This window comes from Mesocricetus auratus, unplaced genomic scaffold (assembly GCF_017639785.1).
Source record: "Mesocricetus auratus isolate SY011 unplaced genomic scaffold, BCM_Maur_2.0 Super-Scaffold_100014, whole genome shotgun sequence".
In the NCBI taxonomy this organism is placed as follows: Eukaryota; Metazoa; Chordata; class Mammalia; order Rodentia; family Cricetidae; genus Mesocricetus; species Mesocricetus auratus.
The window spans coordinates 50,774,930-50,801,306 of record NW_024429197.1 but is presented as its reverse complement, the minus strand read 5'-3'; the positions used below and the strand labels follow the sequence as shown (position 1 = coordinate 50,801,306).

Genomic DNA, 26,377 nt, shown 5'->3' with positions numbered 1-26,377 from the left:
GGACAACAACATGATATCCAAGGGGAGTCCCAGTAAGCACCCAGTATTGACATGATAGCAGAAGCCAGAACCCTCCAACCAGAACAATGACTCATTGCAATAAACACAAGTAAGGATGTACGGACTAAAGGATATACTGTGTGACTCACTGGGATACACAAACAGCTTCCACGCCAAGAATTTTGCTTTGTTTTTTGGTTTTGGTTTTATTTGTTTGTTTTTGTTTTGGGACTTTTATATTTTATTGGGGGGAGGCTGCAAGGGCAGAGGGTGGGTACAAAGGGACAGGGAGACGAATGGGATCAGGATGCATGACGTGAAATCCACAAAGAATCAGTAACAAGCTTTCTAAAAAATAAAGAAATGAATGGATATGATCAAGACACACTGTATACATTTATAAGGCTGTCAAAGAATAAATGGTTTTCAAAGAGAGAAGGAAACATAGCAAAGTGGGTTCTGGCCCCCAGTCTCTCTCAGCATCTCAAGCACCTGGCGCCTACCCAAAACCTGTCTGTCCTCTGAGCTTTACTTCCCTACCCCCAGTTTCTCTTTCCTATGTAACTCCAAGCATTGTGGCTGTGTGCTCTCCTGGTTCTGTCGGCTCTGTTCTTGGCTCCACTCCTGGACCTGTCTTTGTTTGCCCTCCCTTCTCTTCCTCTGCTGCTCTCCTCTCTACCCCCGTCCTGTGGCTCAGTCTATGCTGCTGGCCATGATCAGTCTGGACTCCTCCAGACACCTGTGCCTGTGCTCTCCTTCATATCTACAATAAAAACCTTCTCCTCAGCCATACCTAGGAGCGTTCATGTCTTCATTTTCATTCACTGTTCAAACTCCATTTCCTGTGAACAGTTAGGAAAGAAGCCCTTAAGTGATAATAACCCTCTAGAGCTATAGTCCCAGACCCAGCTTGCTCCTAGCTTGTTAAATATTGTTTACAAATAAGAATGATCTGCCTGCCAAGGGAAGGAGTTTCCAGTGGTGTCAAGCAAGCCTAAATCTTAGTTTAGGGCTTTCCCAACTGTGGGAGTCTTGCAAATCAGATGTCTCTGGCAGCAGATTTCCTTGCCTGTAAAATAAGAATAATGGCAGCTAAATAATGATATCTAATGATTAATGACAGCTAACCCAGGCACTAGGTCATGGTCAACAATAACTTATACAATGCATAATGTATAATGCTCAAGGAAGAGACATGATCACTGTTCAATGTTGGCCCCAAGGTGAGGTTTGCAGGAACTTTAACAGAAGACAAGAGATTCTGGCTAACAGCTTTGCCCCAGGGCTACCTAGAGACTTGCAGCTAGCTGAAAGGTGCCTTTCCTTCAGTTCAATCCAGAAAACCATGTTCTTGTACCAAGCCTGGTCACCGTGGTTTCCTTGTTTCATATTGGACATCAGGTTCTAACTACATTCATTCATGTTGGGTTGTCTGCATGCTGCACTACGGCCAGCCTTAATGGAAACTCACCCTGATGAGGTTCCCTCTCTACTTGGTCATGCCCTTATTGGTGTCTGCATTGGAGTTTGCACGTTTTCTCCCCAACATGTGTCTTCCTATGCTATCAAGTTGGCTTTTGCTTTTTCTTCATTATGAGAACAGGATTGTTATCCTCATCCAGAACCATGGCAAGCAGTCCATGGTTAATACCAGTAACACTCAGAGAGGGGGTCATGCTATAGAAACCAGAGTTGAAGAAGTGGGCTGATAGCTGGAATGGGAAGATTACTAAGTTGCCCTCACTCATCTGGGGTATGTACCCATGCTGTCAGTAGGTGTGCTGTCACAAAATAAGAATCAACCCATTGTCTAGCTCTAAAGGAATTCCAAAATCGACACATACTTCTCCCTCTATTACAGTTTGTTCTGATGTTAACTAGGAAAGACATTCAGCAATAAGGTTAACCAAGATCTGGGGCAAGAGATTAAGAAAGATGTCTCAGGAACAAGATGATCAAATTCCAGGGCTACCCTTCCTTTAATAGGAGTTTTATTATGCTCCTTGTTCAGGAACAAATTCAACCCTGAACATTCCATTACCATATGGAATAAACCTGTATCTCCTCTCCTTTGTCCCTCATGATGTCCTCCTTCCTGGAGGTTCTGAGTACACTTCCCATCTGTCTGGGAGATACCAGTCTCCTCTCTGACCCTGGGCCTCCATTCTTGCTTTGCACATCTAAGCTGGTCCAGGTGTTAAGGATGGCAGACTCTTTTTTAAAAAAAAATTAGAAACAAGCTTGTTTTACCTGCAAATCCCAGTTCCCTCTCCCTCCCCTCCTCACTTCCTCCCCTGCCCCTAACCAACCCCCTATCCCATCCTCTTTCTGTTGCTCAGGGAGGGTGAAGCCTTCCATGGGGGCATCTTCAAAGTCTCACAACAGTTGAAGCAGGGCCCAGGCCCTCTCCCGTGTGTCTAGGCTGAGAGAGTGTCCCTGTGTGTGGAGTGGGCTCCAAAAGCCCATTCATGTTCTAGGAATAAATACTGATCCACTACCAGAGGCCCCACAGATTGACAAGACCTCCAAACTGACATCCACGTTCAGGGAGTCTGGGACAGTCCTATGCTGGTTTCCCAGCCATCAGTCTGGGGTCCATGAGCTCCCCCTTGTTCAGGCCAGCTGTTTCTGTGGGTTTCTTCAGCCTGGTCTTGATCTCTTTGCTCACCACTTCTCCCTCTCTACACCTGCAATCCAGAGTTCAGGTCAGTGTTTGGCTGTGGTATCTGTCTCTGATTACATCAGCTACTGTATGAAGGCTCTAGGATGGCATATAAGGTAGTCATCAGTCTCATTATTGGAGAAGGGTATTTAAGGTAGTCCCTCCACTATTGCTTAGATTTTTAGTTGAGATCAACCTTGTAGATCTCTGCACATTTCCCTAGTGCCAGATTTCTCTTTAAACCTATATTGACTCCCTGTATTATGGTATCTCTTTTCTTGCTCTCCTCTATTCTTCTCCTGACTCGCTCTTCCTGTTCTCTCATGTCTTCCTCTCCCCTCCTCTTCACCTCTCTCTTTCTCCTAACTCCCCCTCCCCTCACCCCATGCTCCCAATTAGCTCAAGAGATCTTGTACCATTCTCCTTCTCTGGGAGACCATGTATGTCGCTTTTAGGGCCCTCCTTATTTCTTAGCTTATCTGGCAGTGGGGACTGTAGGTTGGTAACCCTTTCCTCTATGTCTAAAATCCATATATGAGTGAGTACAAACCATGTTTGTTTTTTGTGACTGAGTTACCTCACTCAGGATGGTTTCTTCTAGTGCCATCCATTTGCCAGCAAATTTCAAGACTGTGTTGTTGTTTTTTTCTGCTGAGTAGTACTCCATTGTGTAAATGCACCACATTTTCTCCATCCATTCTTCAGTTGAGGGACATCTACATTGCTTCCAGGCTCTAGCTATTACAATTAATGCTGCTATACTGGAGGCTGGCATGTAGAAGAATGCGGATCGATCCATGTTTATCGCCATGCACAAAACTTAAGTCCAAATGGATCAAAGACCTCAACATAAATCCAGCCACACTGAACCTCTTAGGAGAGAAAGTGGGTAGTACCCTTGAACGAATTGGTACAGGAGACAGCTTCCTGAACATAACACCACTAGCACAGACAGTGAGATCAACAATTAATAAATGGGACCTCCTGAAACTGAGAAGCTTCTGTAAGGCAAAGGACACAGTCAGCAAGACAAAAAGGCAGCCCACAGAATGGAAAATATTCACTAATCCCACATCTGACAGAGGGTTGATCTCCAAAATTTACAAAGAACTCAAGAAGCAAGTCTCCAAAACATCAAAGGACCCAATTAAAAAGTGGGCTGCAGAACTAAATAGAGAATTTTCAATAGAGGAGTCTAAAATGGCTGAGAGGCACTTGAGAAAGTGCTCAACATCCTTAGCCATCCGGGAAATACAAATCAAAACAACTCTGAGATACCATCTCACTCTTGTCAGAATGGCTAAAATCAAAAACACCAACAACAATTTATGCTGGAGAGGATGTGGTGAAAGGGGAACACTCCTCCATTGCTGGTGGAGTGCCAACTTGTTCAGCCACTTTGGAAATCAGTATGGAGATTCCTCAGAAAAATGGGAATAAACCTACCACAAGACCCAGCAACTCCACTCTTAGGCATATATGCGAAAGATGCCCATTCATACAACAAGGATGTCCATTCCACTATGTTCATAGCAGCATTATTTGTAATAGCCAGAACTTGGAAGCAACCTAGATGCCCCTCAACCGAAGAGTGGATAGAGAAAATGTGGTACATTTACACAATGGAGTACTATTCAGCAGAAAAAAACAATGGAATCCTGAGATTTGCAGGCAAATGGATGACACTAGAAGAAACCATCCTGAGTGAGGTAACACGGTCACAAAAAGAGAAACATGGCATGTACTCATATATGGATTTTAGACATGGATCTGGGGAGTGCCAGCCTACAATCCCATGGCCAGAGAGTCTGGGAAACAGAACCTTCATTCAGTGGCTGATGGAAGAAGAGGCACACTCCCATGGCTAAGCACTGAGCTGAACTCAAGAAAGCCAGTAACAGAGAAGGAGGACTGATGACCAAAGGGATTAAGACTAGGCTGCTTTACCCCCCCAGAAACAGCTGACCTGACAAAGGTTAATTCTTGAATCCCAGGCATCAACCTGGGAATCCAGCATGGGACTGATCAAGACCCACTGAATGTGGGTGTCAGTGAGGAGGCCTAGGTAATCTATTGAGCCGTAGGCAGTAGATCAGTACTCATCCCGAGTATACACACGGACTTTGGACTCCCATCCAACAATGTGAGATGCACTCTCACCCTGAACTCTTGGGGGAGGGTCTAGGCCCTGCCCTGGATGAAATGACAGACTATGGACATCCCCATGGAGGGCCTCACCCTCCCTGGGGAAATGAGGGGATAATAGGGGGGGTTAGGGGGAGGGCACCGGTGGAGGGGAGGGAAAGGGAGAGGGACCTGGAACTGACTTGTGAAGCAACCTTGTTTCTAATCTAAATTTAAACTTAAAAATAAATAAAAAAATAATGCTGCTATGAACATGGATGGACAGATGTCCTTGTATGAAAGTGCATCTTTTGGGTATATGCCTAAGAGTGGAATTGATGGATCTTTCAATAGACTCTGATTTCCCTGAGGAATTGCCATACTAAGTTCCAAAGTGGCTGTACAAGTTTGCACCCCCACCAGTAGTGGAGGAGTGTTCCCCTTTCTCCACATCCTCTCCAGCATAAACTGCCATTGGTGTTTTTTATTTTAGCCATTCTGAAAGGAGTAAGATGGTATCTCAGAGATGTTTTGATTTTCCTTTCCCTAATGATGAAGAATGTTGAGCACATTCTTATGTGTCTTTCAGCCATTTTAGACTCTTCTATTGAGAATTCTCTAGTTATGTACCACACTTTTTGATTGGATTATTTGGTGTTTTGGTGACTACTTCTTTGTAAATTTTGGAGATAAGCCCTCTGTCAGATGTGGGGTTGGTGAAGATCTTTTCCCATTCTGTGGGTTGCAATTTTGTCTTATTGATTGTGTCCTTTGCCTTACAGAGCTTCTCAGTTTCAGGAGGTCCCATTTATTAATTATAGATCTCAGTGTCTGTGCTACTGGTACTGTGTTCAGGAAGCAGTCTCCTGTACCAATTCATTTGAAGGTACCACCTTACCACCTACTTTGTCTTCTAAGAGGTTCAGTGTGGCTGGATTTATGTTGAGTTCTTGGATCCATTTGGACTTACATTTTGTGCATGGTGATAGATATGTATCTATCTGCAGTCTTCTACATACCAGCGTCCAGTTACTCTGGCACAATTTGTTGAAGATGCTTTCTTTTTTCTGTTTTATAATTCCAGGTTCTTTGTCAAAAATCAGGTGTTCATAGGTGTGTGAGTCCATATCAGAGTTTTCAATTCAATTCCATTGGTCTACCTGTCTATTTTTGTGCCAATACCAAGCTGTTTTCAGGACCATAACTCTATAATAGAGTATGATGTCAAGATTGGTGAGGCCTCCAAACATTCCTTTATTGTACAGGGTTGTTTTGGCTATCCTGGGTCTTTTGTTTTTCCATATAAAGTTGAGAATTGTTCTTTAAAGGTCTGTGAAGAATTGTGCTGGGATTTTGATGGGTATTGCATTGAACCTGTAGATTGCTTTTGGCAAGATTTCTATTTTTACTATGTTGATCCTACCTATCCAAGAACATGGTAGATTTTTCCATTTTCTGGTGTCTTCTTTAATTTCTTTCTTTCTTTCTTTCTATTTTTTTTTTTTTTGGTTTTTACGAGACAGGGTTTCTCTGTATTGTCGGAGGCTATCAGTCCAGCCCAGCCTCGAACTCACAAAGATCTGCCTGCCTCTGCCTCCTGAGTGCTGGGATTAAAGGTGTGCGCCACCACGGCCCGGCTAATTTCTTTCTTTAAAGACTCAAAGTTCCTACTATATAGGACTTTCACTGGTTTGGTTATTGTTACCCCAAGGTATTTTAGGTTGTTTGTGGCAATTGTTTTTTTGTTTGTTTTTCGAGACAGGGTTTCTCTGTATTGTTTTGGAAGCTGTTCTGGAAATCACTCTGTAGACCAGGCTGGTCTCGAGCTCACAGAGATCTGTCTGCCTCTGCCTCTCGAGTGCTGGTATTAAAAGTGTGCACCACCACCACCCGGCATTTGTGGCAATTGTAAAGGGTGATGTTTCTCTGATTTCTTTCTCAGCCCTTTTATCGTCTGTATATAGTCAGGCTATTAATTTTTTTGAGTTGGTCTTGTACTCTGCCACTTTGCTAAAGGTGTTTATCAGCTATAGGAGTTCCCTGGCAGAGTTTTTCAGGTCACTTATGTAAACTATCATATCATCTGCATATAGTGAAAGTTTGACTTCTTCTTTTCCAATTTGTATCCCCTTGATGTACTTTTATTGTCTTATTGCTCTAGGTGGATTTTCAAGTACAATATTGAAAAGGTATGGAGAGAGTGGACAGCCTTGTCTTGTTCCTGATTTTAGAGGAATTGTGTTGAGTTTCTTTCCATTTAGTTTGATGTTGGCTGTTGGTTTGCTGTATATTGCTTTTATTATGTTTAGGTATGTTCCTGTTATCCATGATCTCTCCAAGACCTTTATCATCAATGGGTATTGGATTTTGTCAAAGGCTTTTTCAGTGTTTAGTGAGATGATCGTGTGATTTTTATCTTTCAGCTTATTTATATGGTGGATTACATTGATGGATTTTCGTATGTTGAACCATCCCTGCATCCCTGGGATGAAGCTTACTTTATCATGATAGATGATTTTTCTGATGCATTCTTGGATTTGATTTGCCAGTATTTTATTGAGTACTTTTGCATCAATGTTCATGAAGGATATTGGTCTGTAGTTCTCTTTCTTAGTTGTGTCTTTGTGTGGCTTGGGTACCAATGTTATTAAAGCCTCATAAAAAGAGTTTGTCAATGACCTTTCTGCTTCTATTGTGTGGAATACTTTGCATGTCCAGTAGAATTCTACATTGAAGCCATCTGGCCCTGGGTATTTTTAGGTTGGGAGACTTTTGATGACTGCTTCTATTTCATTAGGGATTATAGGTCTGTTTAAATTGCTTATCTGTTCTTGATTTAATTTTGGTAAGTGATATCTCTCCAGAAAATCTTTTAGATTTTCAAATTTTGAGGAGTACAGGTTTTCAAAGTATGACTTGATGATTTTCTGGATTTCCCCAGTGTCCATTGTTATGCCCACCTTTTCATTTCTGATTGTGTTCTTTGCCATTTGGTAAGTTTGGATGAAGGTTTGTCTATCTTATTGATATTCTTGAAGAACCAACTCTTCATTACATTGATTCTTTGTGTTGTTATCCTAATTTCTACTTTATTGATTATTTCCTGGCGACTACTCCTTTGGATGAGTTTGCTTCTTTTAATTCTAGAGTTTTCTATTGTGCTGTTAATTCTCTAGTGTAACTATTCTCCAGTTTCTTCATGTGGGCACTCAGTGCTATGAACTTTCAAGGTGTCCCATAAGTTTGGGTATGTTATGTCTTCATTCTCATTGAATTCTAGGAAGTATTTAATTTCTTTTTTATTTCTTCCTTGGCCTAGGAATGGTGCAATTGCACATTGATCAATTTCCATGAGTTTGTAGGTTTTCTGCAATTTGTGATGTTGTTGAGTTCTAACTTTAAAGCATTGTGGTCTGATAAGGTACAGGGGGTTATTCCAATTTTTTTGTATCTGTTGAGGTTTGCTATGTTACCAAGCATGTGGTCAATTTTAGAGAAGGCTCCATGTGGTGCTGAAAAGAAGGTATATTCTTTTGTCTTTGGATGGAATGTTCTGTAGATGTCTGTTAAACCCAATTGAGTCATAACTTCTATTAGTTCCTTTATTTCTTTGTTAAGTTTCTGTCTAGTGGTCCTGTCTAATGGTGAGGGTGAGGTGTTGAAGGTTTTATGTGTGATTTGAGTTTCAGTAATGTTTCTTTTATGAATGTGAATGCCTTTGTATTTGGGGCATAGATGTTCAGAATTGAGACTTCATCTTGGTGGATTTCTCCTGTGATGAATATGAAATGACCTCTTTCATCTCTTTTGATTGACTTTAGTTTAAAGTCTAATTTGTTAGATATTAGGATTTCTACCCCACTTGTTTCTTGGGTTCATTTGATTGGAAAATCTTTTTCCAACCCTTTATTCTGAGGTATTGTCTGTCTTTGAAGTTGAGGTGTGTTTCTTGTATGCAGCAGAAGGATGGATTCTGTCTTCGTATCCATTCTGTTAGCCTGTATCTTTTTATAGGTGAGTTGAGACCATTAATATTGAGGGATGTTACAAGAAGCTTTTCCTTGTGAGAAACCGTTCCGCCCGCCTGGTTCTAGATCCGTATCAGTCCCAAATAAACACACAGGAGGCTATATTAATTATGAAGCTGTTGGCCTTGCTTGTCTCTTACTGGCTAGCTCTGCTTTAAGTAATTATCCCATAATTGTTAATCTAAGTATTTCTCTTACCGGAGAATAGTTCCGGGATCCTACGCATGGTGTTACATCTCGAACTCTCTTGTCTTTCTCCTTCCCAGAGTTCTCCTGGACTCCTAGTCCCTCCTATCTAGGTTTCCTATAGGCTCAATAGTACTTTATTGACAAATGCACAGGACTTCCCCCAACATCTCCTCTTTTCTGTTTAAACAAAAAGAAAGGTCTTAACTTTAACATAGTCAAATCATATATAACAGAACAGTTATCAAGTAAGAATACAGTTACAATATTTTGTCTATCAACATTTAGCAAGATTTAAAGAAAATATCATCCATCCCATCCTTGAGTACAAAGTCCTATATGTAGCTTATCTTTTATCATAACTAAGGAAAACTATAATTATAACTATCTGTCTTCAACTCCATCAAAGACCACAGAAGGATAATATATAAACACTAGGATTGACAGAGGTATCTTACTGCCTGGACAGTCACCCGAAGTTCCTCTGTAACGTTGGGGCATCCATCTTCAGCCCATAGGCCACAATGTGTCCAGAAGATTTCTCAGCAAAGCAGGAAATTTCAAACTGTCCATCTGCATTGGCAGTCTGTAAGTCATTTTTCTTTGTCCTGCAGAAAGTCTCGTAGACTCTTCATGAAGCAGGAACCCTGTAAGACTGAGTTCAGCAGTCACTTTCCAGTTTATACAGCAACAGTCAAGCAGTACAGGCAAGAGCAGTTTCTTGCCCAGATGGCTAATCTTGCCATGTTGAAAGCAAACTCCATAACGAGTTTCTTCGATGCCCATTTTCCTCTCAGACATAATCGGTGCTGCCAGGAGCAGACATTTCTCATTGTCAAGAAAAACCCTAAACCATTTTAAATGCCATGTTCTGGAGGTCTTTCAGAGGTTTGAAGACTGTCCATCTCAAATATATTTCTGTATATCTAGAAAACCTAACTTACCTAACTATAAATTCTGTTATAAGTAACTATCTATAGTCTGTATTCAATTATGCATCACATTTTAAAAGATCAGTATAAGCACAATACTTAATCAAGAGGAGAAATATACATATCACAAAATTGACCTTGAATTTGTATCAATAAATGAAAAACAATACCCATACCATAATTCCCCTTTTTACCATTAAAAAATATTGGCTGTGATCATTAGCCAATTATAAACAATCCCATTTAAATGAAAACAAAGATTTATAAACAAGATGGGAATTAGGACGTCGCTCATTCCAAACTGCTTCATGCTGGAAGGGGGCGCTGTTCATACCATGGGGATCATGACAAAACTCAGAAACCTTTATAAGTCCATATTTTCGGGGTCTGTAAAGCTGCATCATCTTAGCTGTTTCGATTGTTGGAACACCTGGTCCACTGCTTCCGGGGGTCTTGGTTCGTCGAACCACAAAAGCCTGGAAGGAATCCTTAGCTTTTCATTTTCTGTAGAAACATAAATAAAAACTCCTTTTCCGAGTAACATATCCTTATGCTTAAATTTTGAAGTCAAGGTATTTTCAAAAGATATAAGTTGTATTAATTTAGCAGCATTTATAATCAAGTGTACTTTAGTAGCAGTTCCTTCCTGAGCAAGCAAAAAACTGGAAAACACAATAGCGTACAGTATCCAGACTCTCTGTGTATTTTCCATCTTTACGTGGCTTATTTATTTATCTATTATTACTTTATTTCTTTCACTTTTATTTATTTTTCTCTGAGACAGGGTTTCTCTTTGGAAACCTGCCTGCCTCTGCCTCTGGAGCAATCCTACCGGCGTGTGCCACCACAACGCCGGCTTTTGTATTTATATACCACTTTGCCGTTTCAGTTTCTCTCTCAATCTCACATATATTTTTAAACACACTGTAAACCTTTAGAAGTTTTTCTTTATCCAAGTCTGACTTTACTGTAAATCTTTATGTTTTTCTGGCCACGTGTCTTATCTGTAAAACCGCGGCTGTTTTAAACTGCCGTTTCAAGATGGCGGGCGTAAGCATGACTCCAGCTTACCACCTCAGTCCATGCTGACCTCCAGCAAAAGCTGCCACTTCCAGCTGTACGTACACCCCTTTCAATCGGTAGCAGAGTCTCTTAAAACAACCTTGCTGGGTTTTTTTGTTTTTTTTTTTATGCTGAGTCAGGAAGACTCTGGTAAACGAGCCACGTGAATCTCGGCTTGTCGATAGCAAAACAGAGCACACCTGAGAAAAATGCTGCTACCAAAATCTGTGCTTCTCTCTGTTCTTCTGTTTCTAAAATTCCTTTAAAGCTTTTGTCATTCTGCGTGGAAATTCAATCCCACTCCTGATCACCATTTTGTTACAAGAAGCTTTTCCTTGTGAGAAACTGTTCCGCCCGCCTGGTTCTAGATCCGTATCAGTCCCAAATAAACACACAGGAGGCTATATTAATTATGAAGCTGTTGGCCTTGCTTGTCTCTTACTGGCTAGCTCTGCTTTAAGTAATTACCCCATAATTGTTAATCTAAGTATTTCTCTTACCGGAGAATAGTTCCGGGATCCTACCCATGGTGTTACATCTCGAACTCTCTTGTCTTTCTCCTTCCCAGAGTTCTCCTGGACTCCTAGTCCCTCCTATCTAGGTTTCCTATAGGCTCAACAGTACTTTATTGACAAATGCACAGGACTTCCCCCAACAGAGGGAAGTTATTGACCATTGATTGTTCATTCTTGTTTGTTTTGGATTTGGTGGTGGTGGTAGAATTGTGTGTGGATATCCACCCCTTTGTATCTTTTGGCTGTTGGTAAAGAGGGATTATCTATTGTCTATGTTTTTCTGGTTGTAGTTAACTTCCTTGGGTTGGAGTTTTCCTACCAGAACTTTCTATAGGGCTGGATTTGTGGATATGTATTTTTTAAATCTGGTTTTGTCATGGAATATCTTGTTTTCTCCATCTATAGTGATTGAAAACTTTTCTGGGTATAGTAGTTGGGGCTGGCATCTGTGGTCTCTTAGTGTTGGTAGAATATCTATCCAGGACTTCTGGTTTTCAGAGTTTCCATGGAGAAGTCAGGTGTAATTCTGATAGGTTCTCCTTTATATTACTTGGCCTTTTTCCTTAGCTGTTCTTAATATTCTTTCTTTATTCTATATGTTTGGGGTTTTGATTATTATGTGATGAGGGAACTTTTTTGTGATCCACTTTATTTGCTGTTCTGTATGTTTCTTGTACTTCCATTGGCTTGTCTTTCTTTAGGTTGGTAAAGTTTTCTTCTATGATTTTGTTGAATATGTTTTCTGCACCTTTGAGATGGGTTTCTTCACCTTCTTCTATACCTATTATTCTTAGGTTTGGTCTTTTCATGGTGTTCCATATTTTCTAGATATTTTGTCTTAGGGATTTGTTGGATGTAAGATTTTGTTTGGTCAATGAATCTATTTCTCCTAGTTTCAATGCCTGAGATTTTCTCTTCCATCTCTTGTATTTTGTTGGTTATGCTTGCATCTGTAGTTCCTGATTGCTTACCCAGCTTTTCTATTTCCAGAATTGCCTCAGTTTGTGTTTTTCGTATTGTCTCTATTTCAGTTTTCAGGTCTTGAACTGTTTGAATTGTTTCCTTTATGTGCTTGATTGTTTTTTCTTGCCTTTCTTTTAGAGATTTGTTGATTTCTTGTGGTTTTTGGTTTGTTTTTTCTTACATTTCTTTAAAGGATTTTCTCATATCCTCTTTGAGGGCCTCTATTATTTTCACGAAATTGTTTTTAAGGTCATTCACTTCTGCTTTTTATGTGTTGGGATGTCCTGGTCTTGCTGGTGTAGAGTCCCTAGACTTTGGTGGTGATATTGGTTTTTCTGTTGTTGAATGTGTTTTCATATTGTCTTCTTCCCATTCCTTCTTCCAGTGGGTGTAGGAGGATTCTCTTCCTCTCCTGGTGAGTAAGAGTCCAAAATTCTCTTCCAGTGGATGCAAGCAGGTTCAATACTCCAACGGCTATCCAGTAACTTGCATTATTTATTGCACTCTGACAATTTGCTTGGTGTTGCTAGAGATGGGACCCTCAGGGCTAACTGTGGTGCAAGTCAGATAGGCAGGAGGAATTAGCATCAGGGCTTTCTTGTCAAGAGCCAGTCAGGTGGGAGTATACCTGCCCCAAGGGCACAGCACTTACCTCTCAGACCTCAGATTGACAGGGCCATTCAGCCTCAGTTTCTACATTTTGAAAGCCAAGATAACCTTTTTACTTGTCAGAGTCACTGAAAGAGTTTGATGTATTCCTGCCTATAAAGGATTTTAGCAAAGTGAGTCCCTTCTGCAGATACTCAGTGTGGTAATATATTGTTTACGATCTAAAAAAGCTTGTGTGGATTAGAATAGAAAGTAAATTAGGTATAAAACTTTGGACTCGCCATGATAAGATAGATAATGGAGTATTTTCTCTGAATTTGCTAAATGTAAATGGATTTGACACTGTTGATGAACTTGTTGCCTGTATATATTACATACAGTTATTGTACTAATTGTACATGGTTTCTCTTATATTAGGTATAGCTGTCTCTTTTGTATTAGACCAAGAAAGGGGGAATTGTGGTGATATGTTATTTATGGTGTAACAAAGCCTACCTGGAGATCAGAATGCAAAGCTAGCCACAGTCATAGAAGCTAGGCAGTGGGGCACAGACCTTTAATCCTAGGAGACAGAAGCAGATAGATCTCTGTAAATTCAAGGCCACCCTGAGCTACATGAGAGTGAATCAGTCTGAAATAATAACAGAGTTCATACCTTTAATCCCATTACTAGAGAGAATATAAGGAACTCAGTGCAGTCTCAGCAGCAGACTGAGATTTAGTGAGGAATAGAGCTGTCTGGAGATGTAGTCTGAGGTTCAGGGATCGCCCCAGCCCTGGTAGAGGTAAGAGAACTCTGGTAGCTTGTCTGCTTTTCTTCTCTGATCTTCAGCTTGAACCACAATATCTGTCTCTGGGTTTTTATTATTCATGTTACAACTCAGTTCATTTCATCCACATGTGGCAAGGCCAGCCAAAAGCTACAGTTCAAGATGGTCAGGTACATTAGCTGATCTTCCCTTCCTTTAATTTGTCTTTAAGAAGATACCAAGTCTGGGATTTATAAAACTAATACTTTCCTTGTAGAATAGCATAGCAAAAAGTTTGAACAAGAGTATAGAATTTGATTAACATTCAAGTCTGTGTATATCAGCAACTAACTCAGTGAATACAGCAGTACTAGCAAGAAGCCATCTCAGATTTGGGTTTCCCAATAAATAATGCTACATTGCTGTGTCCCAGTAAAGTTAGATGAGAAAATATGAAAACAGAGTGTGGCGAAACATGTTTAATGCTAGTAGTCTCCCTCCAGACCATGAATTTCTTGTTTTATTAAAAAACAACTGGGATCTAAGAGGTTAGAGGGGTAACCTAACCCAATATGTCTGTAAAACAGAGAATGTGGTGTTATAGTTTCCCAGGGCCTATCACTTTTGAAGGGTGTATTATAAGAGCCTCCTCCTAATGAGCAAGGACCCACTTTTAGCCACTCTATAAGTGAGCACAGAGACCTAGCTAGACTTAGCCCATGATCCCAATTGTGGGTTCATTATCTTGGGGCTCTCACTCCAGGGGAGACTGTGGAGACATGTCTCTGCTCTTGCTACTGGCTCACTTTCTATGCAGTGGAGGCCTTCCTCGGTCACTGGAGGCTTAAAGAAGGGCATGTGTGGCTTCTGGGAGAACAACTGGCAGTGAGGTAATCAGGTTCTGCTTTTGACTTTGCAGATTCATAGCCATGGGAGGTTATTGCTAATCCTGGAGCATTGTAGTAAGGGGGAACTGAAGGAAAGGAAGCTGGCCCCTGGCCTTGGATAACTGCTTTTCTAGGCTCTGCAAAGATGCTGACCAGCTTGGATTATATTTCTGCTAAATTGGCAGCACAGGTTTTTCTACAGAAATTTGAGGAAGATGTTCCATAAACAATGATATTCCCAAATTCACTGAAATGTGGGAAATTTAACCTATGTTCTTCTGAACATCACCGTCTAGCCAAATACAATAGATCCTCCTCAAGAGGGTCTACAACCTCTGCATCCTTGGGAACATACACTACAACAAATTTGAGCACTACAGTTCAAAGGAAGCAAGTTTGGTTTTGTTTAGCCTACAAATCAGAAGTTAACATAAACCACAGAAGAGTTTAAAAATGTCTGCTGCAACACAGTGAGCATCCGACTTGGCTAGAAAACCAAGTTGTTGTTGTCGTTGTTTTGCTTTTTTCCTTTTTTCTGTTTTATTGATTGATTGGTTGATTTCAGTACTGGGGATTGAACTCAGGTCTTATGTACTTTAGGCAACTGTTATGCCATTGAGTTATACCTCAGCCTTTTAAAACCCTTTTTATTTTGAGACAGGGTCTCTGTAAGTGGCCCAGATTCTAAGTTGCCTTAAACTGTCACTCTGTAGCCCAGGCAACAGTTGAAATTATGATCCTCCTGCCTCACCCTCCCAAGTATCTTGGGTTACAGCGTTGAGCCACCTATAGTATTTTATAATGGGGATGAAATCAAGCAGCCTTTTGTTTTTCAGTGTCGGGAATCAACAGTGATCTAGGGACAGGAGCATATGTGGCAAGCACTCTAGCACCAAGCTACATTCCCAGGCCTGTGGTTGTTGCAAATAGAAGATACTATGTTATACATATAATTTCACAAGAACCGTGCATTCTGCTTGCCCTTGGCCTCCCTTGAGCCTAGGTAAGACGTCTCCTATTAAGGTTAGAATAAGAATATGGCAACTGCAAGCTACTGTGCCACTGGGAATTCCTGAGTCAGTGTGCTAGTGTCCAACCCACCCCAGCCAGGTTCTCTTCATGCTCCCCATCCCCGCTTAGCTACACTTCTCTGTGGGGTTCAGTGGTAGCTGACAAGCAGCTACAGTCCCCTTGCTGAGGACAGTTGGATGAGACTGGAAGCAAAGCATTAGATGCCACACCTTCTGCTGGCTCCCTCAACACCCCTTAATCCATCACTCTCCCTGCACAGTGTCTGTCATTTAACTGCTGACCAAGAAATGAATGAATTGCGTGTGGCGTGTAATGAAAAATCTTCGCCTCCAGAGGAAGTGCAGGGTCTTTTGACTTTTTTACTTCTTTTCACTCCTTCATCTAGGAGGAGCTTGGTTCCTGGAGTGAGTGAATGAGCACCTCAGGCTGGAGACAGAGCCAGGTGAGTGAGTGCCTCTGATTGTCCTCATTCAGTGTTCCCCAGCCTTCTCAGGATTGCCTCCTGGCTCCAGGCCCTACAGGCTGTGCCTGGCTTCTGGCTTTGCCCCTCAGCCTGATTCCCTGATGTTCAGATCCTTTGCCAGAAAGAGGGAATGGGGAGTGATTAGTCTGTGGTGCAAGCCAACTGCTTTAGCCACCCCTTCAGGAAACAGGGTTGGGGATTGGCTCTTCTCATACTCAGGTGAGAATTGCTTAGCTGTCTGCTGTGGTAAAAAGAAAATGGTCCTCATAGGTCCACAAGAGTGGTACCATTAGGAAGTGTGGCCTTGTTGGAGTGGGTATGGCGTTCTTGGAAAAAGTGCATCATTTGGGGGCAGGCTTTGAGGTCTAAAATGCTCAAATGACACCTAGTGTGGTGTTCACTTCCTGCTGCCTGCAGATCAAGATATGGCATTCTCAGCTCCTTCTCCAACACCATGTCTGCTTGTATGCCACCATGCTCTCCACCATAACAATAATGGACTAAACCTCTGAACTGTAAGCCGGTCCCAGTTAGATGTTTTCTTTTATAAGAGTTGCCATGCTCATGATGTCTCTTCACAACAACAGAAATCCTAACGAAGACAAGTACCACCCAAGCAGAACTGAGAGAAACTGCCTTGGAAGGGGACACCATAGCACCAGCTCTGCCTTTCTCTCCTAAAGGCGTCAGCTCCACACATCTAGCTAGGCAGGGGCACTGGAGAAGGTCCGAGCCAGAGGCAAGTCAGACACATTTGTATATATCTCCTTCTGTAAAACACCCATGAGCCTTTCAAGCCCTCTGGAGGGCAGGTAGGTCCACAAGGCAGTGAGATGCACACACAGACTTCAGACTGGGCATGAGACTACCTGAGTAATAGCCCCCTATAAGATGGGTTCAAATCCTAGTTGCCCATGGTTCAGCTTTTTCCTCCTTTTCCCCCATTGGCTCCTAATTTCTCCTCTCCTCTTTGTTCTCAGCAATTCCGGCGCTTTTTAGAAAACAAATGTACAGACACGTGTACACAGAGAGAGACACACACAAGTGAGTTATCAATGTATCGCCCTAAAGTAAGACTCTTCCTCCAAGAAAAGGTGTCATCTGTTGGAACGGGAACTAACAGTCTTGGATGTTCATTCATCCACTTATTCACTCAACGAAAAATTCGTGAGTGTCACTCTGTTATGGACTGTGGGATGCAATTTTATACAACAGGACAGAAATTCTTCTCCTCCTGAAGCTCACATTCTGATGGAATTTTATAAACTTCATTTGGGAAATGAAACTATTTCAAAAATGAAAGTTAGAAAGCTAAAGTCCTAGAATAGAATATTTTTCAAACTTTTTACTGTGTTTGGGTGTGTACATGTGCGTGCATGTGCGTGTGTGTGCGTGTGTGTGTGTGTGTGTGTGTGTGTGTGTGTGTGTGTGTGTGTGTGTGTGTGTGTGTGTGAAGGTCAGAGAACAGCTTACAGGATTTGGTTCTGTTCTTCCATTATGTGGGTCCAGGGATCCAACTCGGGTTTTCAGCCTTGGGGACAAGCACCTTCACTGTAGAGATGGGCCCCTCAAGATATTCCAAGCAAACATTTCGAGTCAACCATAACAGCTTGTTAAACTCTCGCCTTAAGTAAATGGGAGGCAGAGGGAAGCATGCCTCTGTTCTTTAAAACACAGTTTCCTTTCAAATTTCTATTTGTAAAAGGATCATTTCCTCCTGTTCCCTAGGCTGGGCTCTCTCCCCTGTCTCCTGCTTAATCCCCCTAATATACACAAAGCATCCCCCCTCTATCCCACCAGGCCACTCAGTGTTTTTTTCTAAACACCCCCTTTCTTTACCACCCATTTCTGTACTCTCCTCCCACCCAAATTAATTCTCTTGCCCTATTTCCAAGATGTTATCTAAGCTGGCTGGATGTAATGCTTTGCAGATCATTAAACTGCCCCCTGTATAATTTACAGATCCCTCCAACGATGCATGTCTGACTATAGATGTCACCAACAGATGTCTGGGGAGTTACATCCTAGCCAGAATATGCTCTCCTGCAGCTCAGAGAGTTACACTCCTTCTTTATCCTTCGTCTCCTCCTGGGCTAGCAGTCTCCACCGGAGAGATGCTGCTGTTTCTTTCTTTGATAAGATTTCCTCTTTTATTGCCTTGCCTCGTACCCAACAGATCACCTCCGAAGAGTCGCTTCACAACTGACTGAGCTTATCGGCAAACAGATGGCCTCTCTCACAGCACTACTAGGTGCGGCAGACAAATGACATCAGATGTGCTTCTACAGGTGACTACATTCTCAGAGTGTCTTAGGAAAGAAGAGCTCAAGAAAGGGGGCTGGTACAGTTGTCACAGGCCAAAGAAAGCATCTGCAGTCACCATGCCCTGTCCAAATGATTCTGTTCACTCGGACTCCAATTCATTAAAAATATTTAAATTGTGAAACAGCTTGCAAGTTGCATGTAATATTAGAAGAGGACCTGAAGATGGACCAAGAAATAAAAGGCAAATAAGAGCATTCAAATACGTTGTAGAGATGCTATGAAATGTACCTGTTGTGAGATCCACTGCAGCTCTTCTTCTGTTTCTATCTTCATCTAAGGTCTTGCATATGCTTAAACCATATTCATAGACTGAAGCCCAGTATAGTTCTTGAAGGCATTTAATCAGATTTATCCCTCAGCTTCCTAATAGTCAAAACAAAAGGGGAATATAGTTAGCTTTGGGTGCTACCCACTGGAATGAGGAGAGGGAATTATTTTGTTTCTTAAATTTTGTGGGTGGAGGTCTGAAAAGACAGCCATCTTGTGGTGCATAAAACAATCTGACACTTAACAGTTTGTTCAAAACGTCAGTTATACAGCTTTGAGAATGGAGGGTGTGAATGATTAACAGAATCTAAAAATTTTAAAACTATCAAGAATTCAGGAAAAGCACTGTCATTGAAACCAGAAAACAAAACCTCTTAAAAGGGACCAAATGTCATCACAGACACCAAGACCTCTAGCCCATGTAAGAGAGGGGTCCTGGAACTCTTCTTGCTAGAAACATCCACGGGAATAAGATACTTGCTGTAGAGAAGTCCTGTGCTTTGGCCTTTTGCTCGATGTCAGGTCTAACCAGTGTGTCTATCATGGGCTCCCAAGACTGATGCCAATCCTACTCCCCATGGACTGCTGGGTAATATTCTATTCCTGCTGTCCTGTTGTCTGAGACTACAAAGCACAATGAGAATGACTTATCTCTGAAAGAGATAATCTAATATGGTCATAGTTCTTGTTAAAACAGGCCAAAAATATAATGAATTAAAACCTCTGATTCTGTAACAGGTAAGTCCTGTAAGCATGAAAACCAGTGTTTAAAATAAGCTGACAGAGTGATTAGGTTAGGCAACACACAACAATGAGAAGAAGGGAAAGCATGGCTGCCTCTTCTGAGGATCTCACAGTGAATGGTACCTCTTTTTGTAGCTGCAAGAGCTAGCAATCTATCCTGGCTCTGGTTAGCAGAAGGGTCTATGGAAGTTCATCCAAAGCTCACAGAATGCCGGCACTCATAGAAACCACAGCAGGAGACTGGCCATGGGGCTTCCCATGATGTCCTGTTGCTGTAGGTGACACAGGGACCCTTAGTTCACTGGCTCCCAATTCCAAGATGAAATCTGCTTAGCCAAGCCTAGATGGAGGAGAGGAAATAATTCTCTCCTGCTGACTTCTGCGCTGGGAGAAGAACTGTGTGGCCCATCTTCTTTGCCGACGTGACAAGATTTGGAATTGCCTAGGATGCTCATGGACCTGTCTGTGAGGGTGTCTCACTGAGGAGGGAAGAGAAAGAGGAAAGAGAGACAATGAGCTTCACAAACATACCTTCCCCACCATGGTTACACTAAGCCAAAGGAGCCTTTGCTTTTGGAGCTACTTGGTACTGCCAAGTACAGAGCACTCGAGACTGAGAAGACAACGGGAGGGGAGAGGCCTCCTCTCGCCATGCCTCCAACTTCCTGTGTGAGAAAATCCTCGGCCTCCTTCCTCTGAAAGTAATTCCTGAGATCCTCCTGTGAAAGCTGTCCTGCGTGGCCTAGAGGAAAGGAGTGAAAATGTAGGTTAAGAAGATTTGAACAGTATGGTGAGCACCCCAGATTGTTGCGTTAGGCTCTCCCCCTTTGAGGACCATTGTTCACTAGATTTCCCCTTTGCTCAGGCCTTCATCCCTGAAATTTCCCATGTCAGATGCAACCTACTAAATACTATCATACATTTTTTTCTCCTACTAGTCTGTCATCTGTTAATCGTACGTCAGCCTTGAGCCTTATGTTGAGTGGGTTTTTTTTAAATTACTTTTTGTTGTCTGTGTTTCCCAACACCTTCTGACTTGTGTTTGCAACATTCAGTGCACAGGCGTGTGCCAGACATTGTTGTGGGCACTGAGAACATGTGTGGTAACACAAAGCTCCTGTTCTTGGTGGAGACAGACAGCAAGGAAGGATGGCTGACAGGAACTACGATATAATTAAACCAGGGAATAAAAGGGCTAGGCGTGCAGAGGCAAGCCCTTCCATAGACCATGGCTTAAAAGGATGATATATGGGTCTTTAGGGAGGTTCCAGTTACATAAAATGTTCTACGCCACAGTGGGACTTAGTCTTTAATTCTAAGTAAGATAAAAAAGCCCTTGCAGAGTTTCGATTAAAGGAGTAGCTAAAGCACCTGGCTCCTGAATAGAGAACCAACCTTCATGGTATATCAGGAAGGAGGGGAGACTACGGTCATGCCGTTTCTCTCTCCTGACTACCACAGGTGAGGAGAGTACACAGATGTAAGAGTCTGTGGGAAGGGTGCAACCAACCACCACGTCTCAGTTTGAATCTGACATGCTTCCCATTGGCTCATACGGTTGAACACTTGTCCTCCAGATGATGGCCCTGTTTTTTAGGAGGCAGAAGTCAGCCAGCAGAGGATGGTCACTGAGGGCTATAGCCATGCTTGTGTCCTGGTCTGCTGCTGCATCAGGAGCAGCTGCTAACAAAGCTCCTCCAACTGCCATGCCTCCCTGAAGCTAAAAGTCAAAACAAGTCTCCCCTTAAGTTGTTCCCCAAGTTGTTTTTTTACAGAAAGAAAAGCATGTGATATAAACTGAGAGCAGGCTTGAAAGTGTGAGGGACTCTGTACCTTCTACTTACAGCGTTGAGGTGTAAGACTGGGTGGGGTTTCCCTAAATCGTGATGAAGATAAAGGAAGCATCATCCCTCTTAGCTCCCTAGGATGTGGGATCATGACTTGTTCATCCTCCCAGAGTATTAGGGGATGAACAAACTCTGCCCTTTCAAAGCCCCCCCCCAACACTATGGGATGAGCAGAAGTTTAAGTGCTATCTATTATCACACAAGCCAGTCACTGTGCCTGCTCCTGTCACATCCGTGTGAAAGAGGCAAGCCTTAAGCATCTGTCTTTTGTAACATGTCACTTTCTCTCTCGACCTCTGCCCCTGTCAGATCCTAGATGATAAGATTGGGGCTGGTGGGTGCCTAATCCAAGTCATTGAATAGAAAGGATGGCTATAAAAAGTACAGCCAGACGCACAGAGATAACCAGAGCCAGTAGGACACTCTTCCTGGGAACAGAGCTAAGAAATAACACCACAAGAACCGAGTTAACAGGGAATCCTGTGGAAGAGGGGGATCAGTTGTAGAAGCAAGAGGACCCAAGGAAACCACAAGAAAACTCACAGAATCAACTAACCGGGGCTCATAGGGGCTCACAGAGACTGAACTGACAACCAGGGAGCCTGCATGGGACTGACCTGGGACCTCTGCATATATGTTACAGTTGTGTAGCTTGGTCTTCTTGTGGGGCTCCTAACGGTGGGCTCTGACTCTGTTACCTACTTCTGGGACCCTTTCTTCTTACTGGGTTGCCTTGCCCAACATTAATGGGGGAGGAGATGCCTAGTCTTACTGCACCTTGCTATGCCATGGCTGACTGATACACATGGGAGGTCTGCCCCTTTCTGAAGAGAAAGGGGGAGGAGTGGATTGGGGATTGGGAGAAAGACTGGGAAGAGAGGAGGGAGGAGAACCTGTGAAAAGAATAATTAATTAATAAAAAGAAAATAATTAATTAATAGAAAGAAAACTGGAGACTTTTGGCAAATTAGTAATAAAACAGTACGGAGAGCAGCAAAGTCAGTGAGCACGGGGCGTGAGAGGCTCCAGGAGGCACATCACTGGCAGATCCAGGAAAGGTGGATCCCAAACCCCTCCTGCACAGATTTCCAGGGGCTACATCCCACTGAGAGTTGGAGGCATCAGCTCCTAGGTGCAGGCCTTGCTGGCATTTAGCTCCACCGGTCTGTACTCAAGTCAGAGACAAGATCATGAACAATATAGTATCATATACCCTTCCTCTTAAGAAATCTATTGACTCTCTAGCTCTAATCATGTGCCCTCAAAGCCTTTTAAAATGTCTCCATAAGCATGCCAAGTTTGCAGACTTTTTTTTTAACTCCAAGAATATGTCTGTGGCCATAAATACCTTTTAATTCTGTGTCTACTTTTTTTTAAGGCTCTTAAAGGAGCTGATGCTGATGTTTCGTAGTCTGTTCAGTTATTGATTTGCTTCTAATCAAAATGTCTGGTCAACACTCCAGCCAGACTTGGCTCACTTGGCTCATAGAATTAAATGTCAAAGGCTTCTCAATTCTCACTTCCTTGCATGAAGTAGAATTAGGAAGCTGAGATCATATTTTAAGGAAATGAAACATATTTCTTTAGATGAATAAACTGGTCATTTCTTCTCCACCACTAACACAAGTGTTCTTTCTTGTCATGTGTGTGGTTGGCCATGGGAATTAGACTTAGCTTGTTGATTTTAGGGATGTTGATCTCTCAAACCGGGTCTTCAAAAATCTGTCAGTGAAACTCTGAGGGTCAGGACGTGGGTATTAACTTCCTAAATGGTCCTGTCAGTAAAATCCACTCATACACACAGCTGCAGACAAACGAGGGCTCTCTACACAGCAAGGGCTGGCGGGGAAGACAGGCTGCGGCCAACAGAAGCATCATGTTAGTTTCCCAAGGAGCAGACACTGAGCAGTGGATCCTTGAAGAAGCAATTTATTGGGAAGGAAAGACCAAGATAAAAGAAACAAGTAAGCAGAATAGAGAGATGTAAAGAAACTCAAATTAAAGTTGCTGTTGTTTAGACTCTGGCATGGTCTTACAGGGAACTCTGGCTACATAGTAACCTATAGTGTTGATCCCAACTTCAAGCAAGGATGCCACCTTCGGTGCCCTGTTCAAATGTTGGCTCTGACAAGAGGCAAGAGAGTGTGGGTTGTGCCATGGGCTTCAATCTGGCCAATTGTTTAAAGAAGAAGGAGCTGTGAGCTGTGAAAGCCAATATAGCAGAGGATCCTAGGTGACACCAGCAAGGCAAATGATGCTTGGGCTTCTCAGCACCAACCCTTACTAGAAGCAAGAAAGATAGGAAGCACATTTGCTGAGTCATTTTCTTTCATCACTGACACTGCTGTATTCGGTCGGTGTCCCTGGATGACTATGTGAGAACCAGTGATGACTACTTACTGAAATAAAGATGGCACTACTATTGGAATGGCATTGGGTTTGTGGTTTTCATTTGTCTTGTTTTCTTCTTCCCTACAATGATTGGAATTGTGTCTTTCACAAAGATATGAATATTGTTACTGAAATAAAATTTGGCTTTCATTTTATTAGGATTATTCCTGTCCTTAAAAATGTCTTTGCAGATATGGCTAAGGATCTCAAGATACACTCATCCTACATTTCTACCCGAGCTCTAAATCCAACAAGCGTCATTATAACACCCTGGAAAGAAGAGAAATGGAGACAAGAGGGGCTGAAAATGGAACGAACACATGGAGCCACCAGAAGCACGATAAAGTAAAGGGCAAATGTTTCTCTAAAGTATTTTGATCGAGTGTGGGCTTGTTAACCTCTTGATAATGGGCATATGACCTCTAGAACTGTGAGAGAAAGACTTTCTAGTATTTTAAGTCAATCAATTTGTAGCGATTTGTTATAGCAACCATGGGAAATTCATGCTCTTTTCTCTCATCTTGACCAGGTCCATGGAATACTCAGGAGTGTCCATTTTCTAGTATGTAAAAACAATGCCATAGTTGTGCTGTATGTAAGATGTAAGAACAAAACCAATGGGACAGTGGGGATTGATGACAACCTGTAATGGTTATCCATCACATCCCACTATCCTGCCTCTCCTGTCTGGTTTGGCACTAACCAAGACTTTCTGCAGTAGAGTCTTACTCTACCTTTCCAATGTTAACCTCAGCACTGAACCTACAGCTCCTTTTACCTCCCAAATGGACGGTAGGAGCTTTGCCACCATATGACAAGGCCATTATTTCAATGACCGATATCTTTTATATCTTTTTCTTTTGCGTAAAGTAAGTTTTAGACATTTTATTTGAATATCAAATATGTTTACACATAGACATATTGTGGGGCTAGACCTGGGTGAACGGCACAAGCTGAGCAAAAGCCTGTAGCCAACATACAGATCGAAAGCAGTAATGAACTTGTACCCACTCTGTCTGTTCTCCTTCCCACTCACTGTCTCAGCAAGACTGGCTGCTGATTCTGTACATTGATTTTGCCTGGGTTTGAACTTCAAATGACCAAAATTACCGTATATTCATCCCTTTAAATGTGTCTTTGTTTGTTCTTACAATGTTGATGAGTCTTATCTATATCATTGCATGCAATCATAGATTGCTCATTGCCGTTGATGTGTAGCATTTCATATTGAAATAAAGCAGAATTTATCCATTCATGGTGGGTATCTGAGTTGTCAATTTGAGACTATTATAAGCAGTGCTAGCGTAGACATTATAGGATACATGAAAATCATTCATACATCTATATATAGGTTAATCTGAGGGAAAACTGATATCTCTATACAGTTTTAAATCTCCCAAAATATAAGCATCATACATCTCTTAATTAATTGCAACGTTTTAATTTTTTTCTCTCAATATTTGGTAGTTTGCTTTGTTGCGGTCTGGTATACCTTTTATTAGATTTATTCCTAGTTTTAAATATTTTTTCTCACAATTAGAAATGGATTAGGATGCTGGGATTTGAAGGCAATGAAAAACGTTAACAGCTGAGTTTTGTTCCTTCTGAAGACAGGATAATAAGATTTCCTTTTATTTAAGTTGAAGGCAGAAAAGAAGTCTTGAAACATCCCAAACTGCTGAGATGGACATAACAGAAGTATTTAAGAACAGAGGCCACACTTAGCCAATTAAACTTCAGCTATCAGTGTTTGCTTCTAGAAGTGCTTTGTGTGCCACAGAGGGCTTTCCCAGAAAAGGAGCCAACAGTAACAACTCAGAACTGCATGGTGTGTATAAAAGAAATAAATCTCTTTTCATTGATACTTGGCTACAAAGTTTAGTACTCTTTATAATTCCAAATATTTAAAAAGGAATAGAGAGACAATATCCGACATTTATAGGCTCTTACTATATGTCAAGTGCGTTTACACAAATATCTCTTTTAGCTTTCATGACAACCCATATGCTGCTAACATTTACTCAATTTTACAGCTGAGGGACCGGAAACGAAGAGATTAATGCCCCACATCACAATCTGTCATTGAGAGAAATGCAAACCCAATGTGACAGGTGCCAAAGGAAACCCCTTCAAGTAGCATTAATAGCTGTCTCCAACTATCAAAATTAAAGATATGCTCATTACAGAGATTTTGGGAAATATAGAAAAGCACTGAAGAAATGGATTTCCCAGATACATATTTATTTTTCAGTTAATGTCACTTTATACTTTCCTCATGTCTTTATATATCCTTCTACAGCATTTTAATGTTTACATAATATTTCATCAGCTAAGTCAGCCATAATTTTTAATCAAATAGCTCTTGTTCTGGACATTTAAATTATTCCTATTTTTCTTATATCGAGTAACGACATGTTGAACTATGTGTCTGTATCCTTACAACCTTTCACATACCTGTTATCCTTCATGAAAAATCCCTTCAAGTATTCCGTAGAGTTGAAGAGCTGAAGTATTACAATTCTTAAGATCCATATTCAAGCCTCCCCTCCTCCCCCTGCCAACCTCCCCAGTAACTCATCTTTCCTTCCTGC

The 26,377-nt window shown here is 41.8% G+C and overlaps 1 long non-coding RNA gene across 1 annotated transcript; it reads right to left on the bottom strand.

Annotated features, from left to right (window-relative positions):
* Positions 1-276: 276 nt before the first annotated feature.
* LOC121144106 lies at positions 277-26,377 on the bottom strand. The gene is made up of 4 exons (XR_005881423.1): positions 26,241-26,377; positions 20,080-20,290; positions 18,766-18,900; positions 277-1,069 (listed from the first exon to the last, which is right to left on the bottom strand). It is a non-coding gene; the product is annotated as an uncharacterized LOC121144106 (long non-coding RNA).